Below are 13,236 nucleotides of genomic sequence, written 5' to 3'. Positions count from 1 at the left end.
CGCCGTTCGACTGAAAGTCCTGGAAGAATGATGCAGATGACATCAACGGCAATTTGCAATATCCTTGTCCTTTTGCAAGTTCTCAGGCAATCTATCCCATACATTCTCGATGCTCTGCGAGGCGAACGTCAACAGAAATTTCTTCGGGAAGGCGGAAATGTGCCGGATGCTCATTTCTTTGAGACTTTTCAAGTTACAGACAATGTCCAGGGATCTATGCAGGCTGACATTGTGATTTTGCATGTACCAAATTCCCAAATTTTTCACGTTTTCAAGAGCACACACGAATGGAATTGTTTCACAATTGTTATGGGAATTCGCACATTTCGGAAGCTCCAAGTCTGACAATTTCGGACAGCCCAAATTTTTCAAGTCCATCACTGTTTTTGAATTTCCGAGGATCTTTTGAAATCACTGTTTCTTCTGCAATCCTTTTACGTAGAGGTTAGTTACGTTCTTGGCGATTTCATTGATGACTCATGAAACTACAGAGTACGATGTTTTGCCGGATTCCCAGGGTAGGCCATGAAAGTTGTCGATGAGCCATGTATTAGATTGTTTGGACTCGGTTGACAATTTATTCCATGCGTATGGGGGCTTGAAGAGAGTACACTTCACACGTTTGTAATTATCAGTGTACGCGACTGCAAATTCTTCGACGATGAAAGTTTTCTGATCACTTTGGAATCCTTGGACGTCTACGATGGCTTCCATCTTTACACTAGACTGTTCAGACTACGACTGATTGCTCACGAGGAAAATCAGGCGATTTTTCATAGAATTAGATTGCATGGTCATACGCAATATTCTGGATTGTACCAAAACAATTCTTGGAAGTGTTTACTTCTGGAGGTGCTGCGTAATTTCGTAACAACGAACTGAGTGAGGGAGGGGATAGAGAATCTCCTCGGATTAGCTGAAATTATATATCATCATTATTCTAGAACATTCCTGAGATGTTTTTAAATGTTGAGTGCTTTAACATAGCGTCAGTTTTCATCATGGATCATTTGAGCCCAGACGAAATGAAATTTTTGTGTGCACTTCCACCAGTCTTAGTAGACTACAACGATATTATCTTCCGGCATTATGGTGATAATCCACCACAAATGGCATGGGACTGTCTACGTGATTTCCTTGATTTGAAGGAGAATTTGGAACTTGTGAAAAGTATTCGCTTTGGACCACAGAAGGAACATAACTTGACTATGGATGATATGCGATTGCTAATTTCCATATCACTATATGTTTTTGAGTACGATGACATTATTATAAACCTTTATGGCAATAATCCACCACAAACAGCATAGGATTTTCGGCAAGTTTTTTTGGAATTACAAGGGAATTACAAAATTGTAAAATTTCATCGTGATTTGAATATGAATGGTGATGAGGGGAAAGAGGAATCAGTCGCTGGTACTTCATCGAGGAGCGAGGTGGAGATTCCTCACACAGAAGAACATTCGGAGGAGGATGAGGGACCAGTAGCCAGCACGTCGAAAGCTGATTGTTCTCCAGTTCCAAAATGTCTCCGCGGTGAAGGTAGTAGCCGAAAACGTCTTCATTCCTTCAAATCTAAGAAGCTCAAGAAATCGAGAAGGTTCTAAATGTTTTGGAAATGAGAAGACGCATATGTATTTTTTTTTCTTTTATTACAAAAACAGTTACATTGAAGAATAAAAATATAAAAAATATTTCGTTTTGTTTTCATTGAAATCATATTTTTAACTCCCCCACTATTTTACTGATTATTTTTAACTTCTTGAATTTAGAACTGCCAGTGCCTTTGTTTCTCGACTTCACCCTTATTATACTACCTTTACCCCTCTCCTCTGAGAATTAGAACGTCATTGCGTAATTGGGACTGCACTTGGACGTAAACACTTTCAAGTTTGCGACGTCAACAGCTCTAGGAATTGTGCACGCCGATTGGAATGTACCCTTGGAACGGTTTTACCCAAATTGCGTTGTTCGAACTGCACTTGGACGTAAACAGTTTCAAGGTTCCGACGTCAGCAGCTCCAGAAATTGTTTACAACGATTGGAATGTAGCCTTGGAACAGTTATACCCAAATTGCGTTGTTCAAACTGCACTTGGACGTAAACAGTTTCAAGGTTCTGACGTCAACCGCTCCAGGAATTGTTTACGACGATTGGAATGTACCCTTGGGATGCTTTTACCCAAAGTGCATTGTTCGTACTGCACTTGGCCGTAAACACTTCCAAGGTTGCGATGCGCTGGAATTGTTTACAACGATTGGAATGTGCAACGTAAATACTTCCAAGATCACAATGTAAACAGTTCCAGGAATTGTTGACGACTGGTGGAATTCAACCTTGGGATGTTTTTACTCGAATAGCGTAGTTTGTACTGCGCGTACGTTGATACTATTTCTAGACATATTGATCATTAGCTGGAATATATGTTTTTGGAGTGAAGTTATTTTTCTAGAACATTATAGGCAGCACCCTTGGACGTACACATGTCCATAAAGTGTTGACAGTTAGCTCAAATGTAAAGATATTTCTCGAACGCAAGAACTTGAGGCACCATCTGCAGACAAGTTTCGCCTATAAAAGTTTGCTGTACATGCCCATTCAGTCATTTCCCAAGTTGTCGGCTGTTAAAGAAGTTTTCAAGTGTGTGGTAATATAGAACTGGTCACATCAAAATGGATGCCAAATCGTGTTTGGAAGTTTTAAAATTACTTGAAAATGCATACAAAAATGCATCCGCTGTAAACTTGGAACGATCGATACGCTTATGTGAAAATTACATTAGACTTTTCGGAAAACTCTTGAGAAAAGATCACAATGATGTCTCCGTTGGGGAAAAAATGCAAACACAAACGATGATAGTTTCACTTCAAACTTATAGTGAGAAGTTTAAACGAAAACGAACGCAGCATTATGGTGGGAGACTCAGTGTTTTATCAGAAAACAAGACAACGGACGATCAAGTGCTGTGGAGAGAATTAGAATCCGCTTTTAAAAATTGAATTAAAACAGGAGTGATTATAAATTTGAGTCATAAAGACCCTCAATCCTTTCTGTAGGATGCAAAATCCATTGCAGCTGTTTAATTGCGGAACACTCTGCAAAAGCAAGCAAATATCAAAGCCAACGGAATTCTTGCTTGTAAATCCCAAGTGATGAAAAATGGTGAAGTGATTGAGGAAGTTTAATACTTCAATACTAGAAATGAGATTATTTGAACTAGTAACAATATCAAGGAGTGGATTGAAGAGAATTTGACAGAACGACTACTTGCTAAAATCGAGGATTTCCAGGAGAAAGATTCAGGATGGGAGTTAACTGAAGTGATCAATCTCACAATTAATATGAATAAATATGTGCCACTCGCAGCAGCAGGATTGAACATTTTATTCCATCTCCTAAACATATTCAATCTAAGAAAGCAGTTGTGAATATCAAGAACAATGACTGTTTTCTGTGGGCTATCACGGCAGCACTCCATCCTGTTCCAAATAATGTGGATCGATTGAGCTCATATCCTCATTTCTCTCATGCTACTCTACCAGATGGAGCAACAAGATTCAACTATAGAGGTTCGGATTTTCCAATGCAGCCGAAGAATATTCCCAAATTTGAGCGGATGAATGGATTATAAATTAACGTTTACGGAGTAGATAATGACAAAGATATTGTACCGTTATATTTAAGTAAAATTAGATCCATTTGGCCAACGATTAATATTCTATTGCTTGGCGATAATGTACAAATGGAACAAGATCAGCAGCTAATTTATCATTTTGCTTAGATTCGAAATTTATCTCGATTGGTAAGATTGCAATTATCTAATCGTGAGCATTCAATGTTCTTCTGTGAGCGTTGTCTAGGGCATTTTATAACAGAAGCATCATTCAAAAATCATAGGAAAGATTGCCTTGCTATTAATAAATATAGAATGGTGCTACCACAAGAAGGCCAAAATATTTTGATTTTTATGAACTATCGATTCAAGGAAATGGTTATCTTTGTCATTTATGTTGATCTGGAATATATGCTGCAATCAACTGGGAACGAATCAATACATCAAAAGCATATCCCTCATAGCATAGCGTTTTATTTACATTGTACTTTCGATGACACTCGGTCACAATTTAAGATGAAACATGGACCTGATTGTATTGAATGGTCCATAGATGCATTGCAAAGAATAGCTCATGAGGTTGATGTATGTTTAGATATTAACGTACTGATAGAGCCTCTCACACCTCAGCAAGCTCAGGAATTCTCTAATGCTTACGTTTGTCACATATATGCGAGAAATCTTTCAATCCAACTGATAAGAAACATCGCGACCGCTGCCATTTCACAGGCAAGTATTGCGGTCCAGCACACCCAGGATCTAATGTCAACTATAAAAACTCTCACATAATCCCAGTAGTTTTCCATAACCTCTCCGGCTGCGACTCACATTTTTTTATCAAGATACTCGCAACACATTTCCCAGGTTCAATAGATCTTTTACCCATCAATAAGGAGAAGTATATCTCCTTCACGAAACACGTTGATGAGACTAAAATTCATTTTCAATTAATTGATTCGTTCCGGTTCATGGCAACTAGCTTGGAAAAATTGGAATCTTATCTTGATGACCAAGATAAATCCATAACCCGAAAGTATTGTAATGATAATCATGAGAAATTCCGTTTATTGACTAGAAAAGGTGTTTTCCCATACGAGTACGAGAACTCTGGGAAGGAACTCGATGACGTTCAATTGCCTCCTAGCCAGGAATTCTATTCCAAATTGAATGATGAGAGTGTCTCTACTGAGGATTACGAGCATGCGCAAACAGATAGGAACGTTTTTCGCATCACATCTTTAGGTGAATATTCCGACCTCTATCTAGCAACAGACGTGGTACTTTTGGGAGAAATCTTCCAAAATTTCAGAGAGACTTATTCTTTGGTGTACAAACTTGATCCTCTGCATTATTATACCGCACCGGGATTAGCATTTGATGCTATGTTGAAATGCACTGGTGTAAACCGTGAATTCCTCACTGACATTGACATGCACTTGTTTATTGAGAAAGGGATTCGAGGTGGGATGGCTTAATGTTCCAATCGGTACGCTTGTGCCCACAATAAAGACATGCATGAGTAATTCGACCCCAACAAAGAGACTTTTTACCTGATGTACTTTGACGTGAACAATTTCTATGGAGCAGCCATGTCGCAGTACTTACCATATGGCTCATTCCAGTGGGTTGAGCCATTAATCGTTGATGTGCACACAATTCCAGATGATTCGAGTAAAGGTATATCCTTGAGGTTGAGTTGGAGTATCCCGAACAGCTTTTTGAGACCCACAAGGATTTACCACTTTGCCCGGAACATTTTGTTTCCGCAAACAAGAAAATTTCAAAATTGATGACGACATTACTTCCAAAAACAGATTATGTAATTCATTACAAAAATCTCAAGCAATGTTTTAATTTGGGGCTAAAATTGACGAAAATTCACCGAATACTGGAATTTGACCAAGCACTATGGCTGAAAACGTACATTGACCTCAATACAGAATTGAGAAAGCAATCGAGCAATGAGTTTGGAAAGAATTTCTTCAAATTGATGAACAATTCAGTTTTTGGGAAAACCGTTGAGAATGTCAGAAAACAAAAAGACGTGAAGTTGGTGACCAAATGGGAAGGACTATATGGTGTCAACGTTCTCATTGCCGAGCCCAACTTCCACAGTTGTATTATTTTCAATGAGGATTTGGCAATCATCCAGTTAAATCGAAATAAAATGTTCTTCAATAAACCCATTTACGTTGGTTTCTCAATTCTGGATCTATCCAAAATATTCATCTATGATTTTCATTATGATTATATTAAACGAGAATTTGCGGACATTGCTAAGCTCATGTACACAGATACTGATAGTCTTTTGTATGAGTTCAAAGTACTTGATATTTATGAATGTATGAAACGTGATATTGCTCGATTTGATATATCTGATTATTCAAAAGATAATATCTATGGAATGCCACTTGTAAATAAGAACATATTAGGACTCATGAAAGATGAGTGGTAAGGTAATGAGTGAATTTGTTGATTTAAGAGCAAAATTGTACACGTTTAAAAGTCATGGTGATGAGAGAGCGAAGAATCGTGCTAAAGGAGTGAAAGGTTCAGAAATGAAAAAGATTACGTTTGATGACTGTCTGATAAATCATCATAGTCTAACTCAATCACAGTATTGGATTAAAAGTCAGAACACTGATGTATATACTATACAGCAGGAAAAAATAGCTCTTAGTTGGAATGATGATAAGAGAATACTCTGTACAAACTCAACTGACACTGTACCATATGGCTATTGTAAATAAAATATCTCATTTTTCAAAGAATGATCTGCTTTATTATTCATTCGTTTATTACAATGCATTCTTATCTATCCAACTATTGTGTGAATTATCAAAACCCAACCATTTGACAAATACTTTGTTTCCACGTCTTCGAAGTATTTTCTCTACGAAGCAGACGTCAGGATATCTGACTTTCGTTAACTCCTCCTGGTAAAATCCACCCTCAATTGGTTTGTTCTCATAATCGATGAGCTTGTAGCTCACAGGATTGGTATTTACAACTTCACTTATCGTGAATATCTCGGTTGTCCAGTTGGATGTATAGCCATACTGGAAAACATTCTTGTACTTCCTGACGCGCGCCTTATCTTCAACCTTGAACTTGATTTTCTTTTTTCGGTGAGTTTCCAGTTTTCCATAGATATGACATAAAACGTACTTCTCATGAGCATCAGTGACATCTTTTTGTTTCATCCGGATTGTGGGATGCTTGGTGTCATTATAGGACTGAACCAGACTCTTGGCAATAGGAATCCACTCATATGTTCCTTGTGAGCTGAACTCTTTCCACATCTTCTCTGTTAGTGTGCCATTAAATCGCTCACAGATGGATGCTTTGAGATTACTAAAGGTTGAATACATAGTAATGCCATAGTCTTTCATGAGCTTTTTGAATTCGCTATTGTGAAACTGTTTGCCTCTGTCCACATGCAGCTTCTGTGCTACACGACCCAGTTCAAGTATGGAAGCCATAGCACTGCTCACATCCTTCCCATTCTTCGTCTTGGTCGGCAGAGCCCAGGCATATTTCGAGAAAATATCGATAACTGTTAGGAGGTATTTGTAACCTCCATTCTCACGAGCATAGGTACTCATGTCCACAAGATCTGCCTGCCATGTCTCATCCACCCCTCGAACTTCAACACGTCGACGTCGATAATTCCGACGAGCTGGTCTATGGAGCTCCTCCACTACTGTTGCCTTCTTGTTATCCATTCTCCAATGCAATTCGACGTCTATCCAAATCACCAATTATTTCAGAATTGCGTCGTGCCAAATTTTGGGTAGTCTCCATTTTGGTAGGCTTCTTCTTTCTTTATTCCTTCCAATTGCTCGCTTATTAGTGAATATAAACCATCGATCATGAATCTCGTCTCTCGTATAACCGATTCTTTCAGTGTTGTCAGTTCCTCGTTTAGACGTTGAATGGTCTCAAAATGACTGCTCAAACGTTCTTGTACTTCCTCTTCACTAACACCCCTTCGTTTCATAATCTCCAGGAAATTTGCTTGGAATGATTGAATCATCGTTTCAATCCCATCAAGTCTACCACCCATGGGTCCAGTCACATTATATATGAGACGAAGCCCCTCCTTCAACATACTGCGCAATATCTTAAAAGATTTAGCATCATTCTCTTCTTCAGGATCCGCCAAATTACATAATCTCCGATGATCCATATCCTATTGTCCATCAGGCGTGATCATGAATTCTTCACCTGGGAGCCCTCGGCTACCGATAACTCTCGCAGCACCAGTCCCCAACTGACGTCCGAACACGTCGACACTCATGTTTCAAATACTGGAATTTTTTGGCTACAGCTCAATAAATAATATCAGCTTCACGTAATTCCTTGATTATTGACATAATTTCATTGGTATGACTCAAATTTCCAGCTGACTGTGATGCCATAAGTAGTCGAAGTCTATCCACTAGTTCATTACAATCGTCCTAGTACACATAGTCCATTTTCCTAGGTTTCACTGAAGCAATCATATAACGAGAAAGAGCCGTTCCTGTTTTCTTGGATTTGATGAGCGGACTATGAGCGCCAGTAGAGCGTTTGTTTTTCCACAATTCGAAGGTTCACAAATAACTGCACGTACACTATCTCGTAATAGAGGACCATGACGTTTCTCCCTAGTCCTCTCCCTTTGTGATAACTCATCGAAATTGGTTATGGGTAGCTTAGTCTTCTGCTCTTTAAAACGCATAGTTGATGACTAAACAAAAACGATGAATGTCCATCATTTTATAAATCTATCGAGAAATATATAAATACACGCTGTTCATCCCATTACTAGTCAGTTCTTGCATAGCCATGAGAGTGTACAAACGTAAGAGAGGACGTCAAGGTAAAGGTTTAGTGAACAATATCATCTACAAACTCCCTGTGGAATTCCATATACCCGGATATCAGTATTATGTTCCTGGGACAAAGCTACAAAAGCGATTGAAACGGGGTGACCCTGGCATTAATCCACTTGACGCCGCCTGCAAAAAACACGTCATAGCCTACTCGCAAAATAGAGATAACCTGAGTGCACGACACGAAGCAGATAAAGTTCTCACAGAAAAAGCGTAGAAACGAGTCGTATCGAAAGACGCGGATCATGATTAAAAAGTTGCCGCTTGGGGTATAGCTAACACCATGGAAGCAGATACCTCCCTAGGCATGGGGATAAAACCAAACAAAGTAGTTAAGAAGAAGAAAAAGAGAGGAAAATGTAGTGGTGGTGGATGTGGAGAAAGAAGAAAGTAGCCCTACGACAAATTTTACAAGCTGCCAAAACATCTATGTGTCCCGGAACCGACGCTATCAAAACAGCGCTCGAAGGCGTACGCGCCGCAGTGAAAAAGTTTGGTGGTAAGAAAAAGGTGCGATTACCTGGCGTTCTACATGTGCCCGCCAAAATTGAAGGTGTAATACCCTTCTTGATACCGCTGTTTGCAGGTTTGAGTGCCACCGGAGCTCTAGCTGGTGATACAGCCGGCATTACAAAAGCCATCAACGACGCTAATGCAGCTAAGAAAGCTCTTCAGGAGAATATGAGACATAATCAGATAATGGAGTCCATTGCACTGGGCAAACTACAAGAAGGGCTTGGGTCTCCATTTGAAAAACCCATAAAGCTACCACACTGAGCTCTCACTGATGGCGACTTGATGAAATACACCAAGGTTATGAGAATCCCACATTTTCGTGGCATATACATGAGGAACGAAATGCCCAAGTCAGGTCCACGCAAATATGAATCAGGCATTGTCAATCTTGATGATAAGGACGGGCCTGGAACCAATTGGGTCGCATAGAAGATACGGAAGAATGAAATGATCTATTTTGATAGTTTTGGTAATCTTCGTCCACTTCAGGACCTGATGGATTACTTCAGTGTTGATAGCATTGTCAAATATAATCATGAACGATATCAAGATTATGATACGGTCGTGTTATGCCCCAGAATAGGGTCAATAAATTAAGTAATAATTTATTTCAAAGTGAAGCAGCTGAACAATGAATTGAGTTCAACTTGCTTCACTCATTATTTTACTAATTCAGCGTTCATGTGCAACACTGCTGACCAGTGTCATAATATGACCCGCTTAATTATTATATAAACTGAACTCACGAGTATTCGGGGGTTCAGTCGTCAACGTAAATCAAGTATAATACTTATTTTGTATCGTCTTTGTAAATTCCTCATATTTATCCCTTCAGGATAACTATGAGTTAGTTTGAATAAATAAATAGTTCTAATTCTACCGAACAATATACCGGATTCGAGTATCTACCCACTGTAGGGAGATTTATCTCTAATTAGCAGAACCCAGGAATTCATCCCTAACATTTTTGGTGGCAGCGGTGCGTCTTCGAAGGCAGGGCCTAATCAACGCTTCCCGACGACTACAGTAGGGCACGAGAATAATTCGGTGAACTTTGGCGGATTGGAGGTTCGTTATCATCCCCTGGAGTGTATTTTCATCGGGAGAGAGAGAAGATCGTCCTAGGATAGACCAGCAGAAGAAGATTCCAATCGCACTGAGCGATGTTTAGGATTCAGAAAACTATCGACTCCTAGGATAGACAAGCAGAAGAGGATTCCAATCGTACGGAGAGACGTTTTGAATCCAGAAATCTATTCAACTCAATAGTACAAGATCTGACTTTGTCCTCAATTTCAACGGTCAGACTTGGTTCTCTCTTAAAGGGGGAGGGGAACCGGAGCAGGTGATAAGTGTTTAATAATTATTCAGCTGCATTAAGAAATATTTTGGTGACTTTTTACTAGCAATAGTCAAGTTACATTAATAGTTATGGCTTCATACAGATATATTCGTGGGGAATTTGTTGCATCTAGGAATTTTTGTCGTCGGAGTGGAAATAATTCCGGAAAATTTCCACTGCAATCTGCGGTCTTTCAGGGAATTGGAAGTACTGTAGACATAGAGCGACTTAGTGAGGCTCTGGAGGACATGTCAGTTCCCAAAGGAGTTCACAGTGTATCTCGTGGAGAGATAAAGTTTATCGAGATGGGCCCAAGGACACTAGCAAGTGTGTCAGTTATTGATGAAGCGCTGGCCGGCATGCCAGGCGTAACAGAGCAACTGGTCGGAGCACCAGCACTGGTAGACGTATCAGGTTCGTTGTCAGTAGTCGGTGTATCAAAGGCAGCCATAAAGGCGGCGACGGATATCATCGGCCCAGCTGACCACGAAAGTCAAATTTTTGCAGATTCTATGGAAGGTACGACCTCCTTAGTACCGAGCAGCAAAAATGATATAAACCTGGCGGACTCCACGTACAGGAGTACAAAAGGAGTAGGATCCAGAGTAAGAACTAAGGAAGAATTACATCTGGAATTTTGCAGCCTTCGATAGGACAGAGATGAAGGCGTTAGCGCATTTGCGGTTCGAGTCGAGAGGTTAGCAATGGAATTAGCCAAAATTCGTTCCGAATTGGGGTTGATACAACCCATTCAGCGCTTGGTGAAATTAGTAAAATTTCAGACATTTCGTAAGTGTTGGGAAACAGCAGCAGAACTCGAGGAGACAATGTTGCTGAGTTCAGCAAAAAATGCGAAGTGGGACACGGGGCAATATGTGTCATCAAATGGAGGAATTTCAAATAACAAAGACTAAATAATGCAGGCAAAGATTGAGGAGAACGCCGTAGCAGAAGCCAACGGTCCAGATTTTTCAAAGAAAATGATACGCCTAGAAAATAGGGCGAGAACAACGCGGAGGGACGAAGAGCAAGGTCAAATGAAATTGAACATTTGTTTCAACTGCGGGGAAGAGGGACACAACTGCAGAGTGGGCTCTCATTGGAAAATGGAAACGACGAGGTAATTCGGACGAATTCTAAACGTCATGTCGAAAACCTAAATCAGGAGAAATGCAAATACTGCATATATGAAAGTCACAATGCATATATTTGCCGCAAACTGAAGAAACGACTTGGAATTTATGACTCAGTAGAAATTGAGGCCATTCTCAATGGAAATAAGACCGAAGTCAAGAGCAAGGTTTACACCAAACCTAAGAATAAAAATAAAAACAGAAAATCCAGGAGCTTAAAATCACTGAATCGAAATTCCAGAGAGGTACATCAGGTGATGACGTACGAGATCGAGCGTGATTCGAGCGACATCCTGAGACAATTAGAGCACACGCAGAATGCAGGGCGAATAATAAGGCCAGTGCAATATAATAAAATACAAAATTATATTGTCTTGGAGGCCGGAAAACTTAGAAAGCGGACAGCTTTCCTGGTAGATTCAGGAGCGGCTGTTTCACTAATAAAAATCGGGAAAATACGCAAGGGTTTCCCGTTAATGGAGGATACCAATATTCTGCGGGGAATTGCTGACTAGGAGGTTTCGACACTTGGTAAAGTTGTTAATTATTTTCAATTCGGGCAGGAGGAGTTGGGACACATTTTTCACGTAGTCCCCAATGATTTTCCTTGCTCGGGAGGGATCCTAGAAGAAGATTTCCTAGAACCGATAGACGTGGACGTGAGAATCATACCAGGGAGGGCCTTATCGATAAACGGCTCCGAACTCCGATTTTTCAAATTAAAGGAAATTGATAAAACACGATTTTTGACTAGGTCAATTAATGATGCAGTGCTCCGGGTCAATCAACTAGCCCAAACCCCAGAAGTGGTGGGGGAAAACCTTAAGCGAGCTACTGTTTCCGATATGGGGGCCACTGGTAGTGGCAATCAGCCTGGTTACATGGGGAGTAATATTAAACAACCACATGCGGAGACATCAATTTTTAAAAGAAAAGAACAGGCAGACACTCTCCAAATGAGTCAACGGAAATTCACACACCGAGATAACCCATCGGAAACACGGATTGTTCTTCTTTGTCGGGGAGGAGAAATGCTGAGAAGGGAATTATCGGTGTTGGGGAAAAATCGTATTTCCAGTGGTTTAAATGGCTGGAAACATCGTTGCCAGATGGCAACGGAAAACATGAGTCATGTCAACAACAACGACAGCCATAATAATGACGGAAAAATGGTAGCAGCATCCAAATATCTGAAGCAAGTGCATCTAGCGCTTAGTAAAAAAGTGAAAAAATTGACTAAGTGTTCGGGGACAGTTTTCTTCTTTATTGCCAAGGAAAATCCAAGAAGACTCAAGTCAAAAATTATCTCTGACTTACGCAAGCGAACGAGAAATGAGGAGATCATCGGAAACTCATTCTCATTGAAGAATCTTTCCGGAATCATCGGTTCTAATGGGAGGCGGCGAAATTTCTCGGTTATGGAAGCTGATACTTGGATTCATCAGACTTCATTAAATAGAGAGGCTGAGAATGTACATACTGCCACGTTAGATGAGATGTACGGGGTTTTTCAACGAATCTTCGATCCCAAGATGGCGGCACATGCAGGTTGACGATGCTAATGACGAATCTTGAGGACAATGGAGGACGTGTATTGCAATTTTCTATATGTGTGGCGCTTCACATAGATAAACGCTTGGGTCTTGAACTAGGGCCTAGTAAAGGTTACAGTAACCTTTCCTCTAATAGTCATGAAATTGATAATTTTTTATGGGGGAAAAGTTCACAACATCACTCAACGGGAAAACCGTTGAA

This window comes from Diachasma alloeum, unplaced genomic scaffold (genome assembly GCF_001412515.2).
Source record: "Diachasma alloeum isolate Michigan unplaced genomic scaffold, Dall2.0 Dall_scaffold_00609, whole genome shotgun sequence".
NCBI classification, from domain to species: domain Eukaryota; kingdom Metazoa; phylum Arthropoda; class Insecta; order Hymenoptera; family Braconidae; genus Diachasma; species Diachasma alloeum.
The sequence above is the reverse complement of the archived record's forward strand: the minus strand, read 5'-3'. Positions refer to the sequence as shown.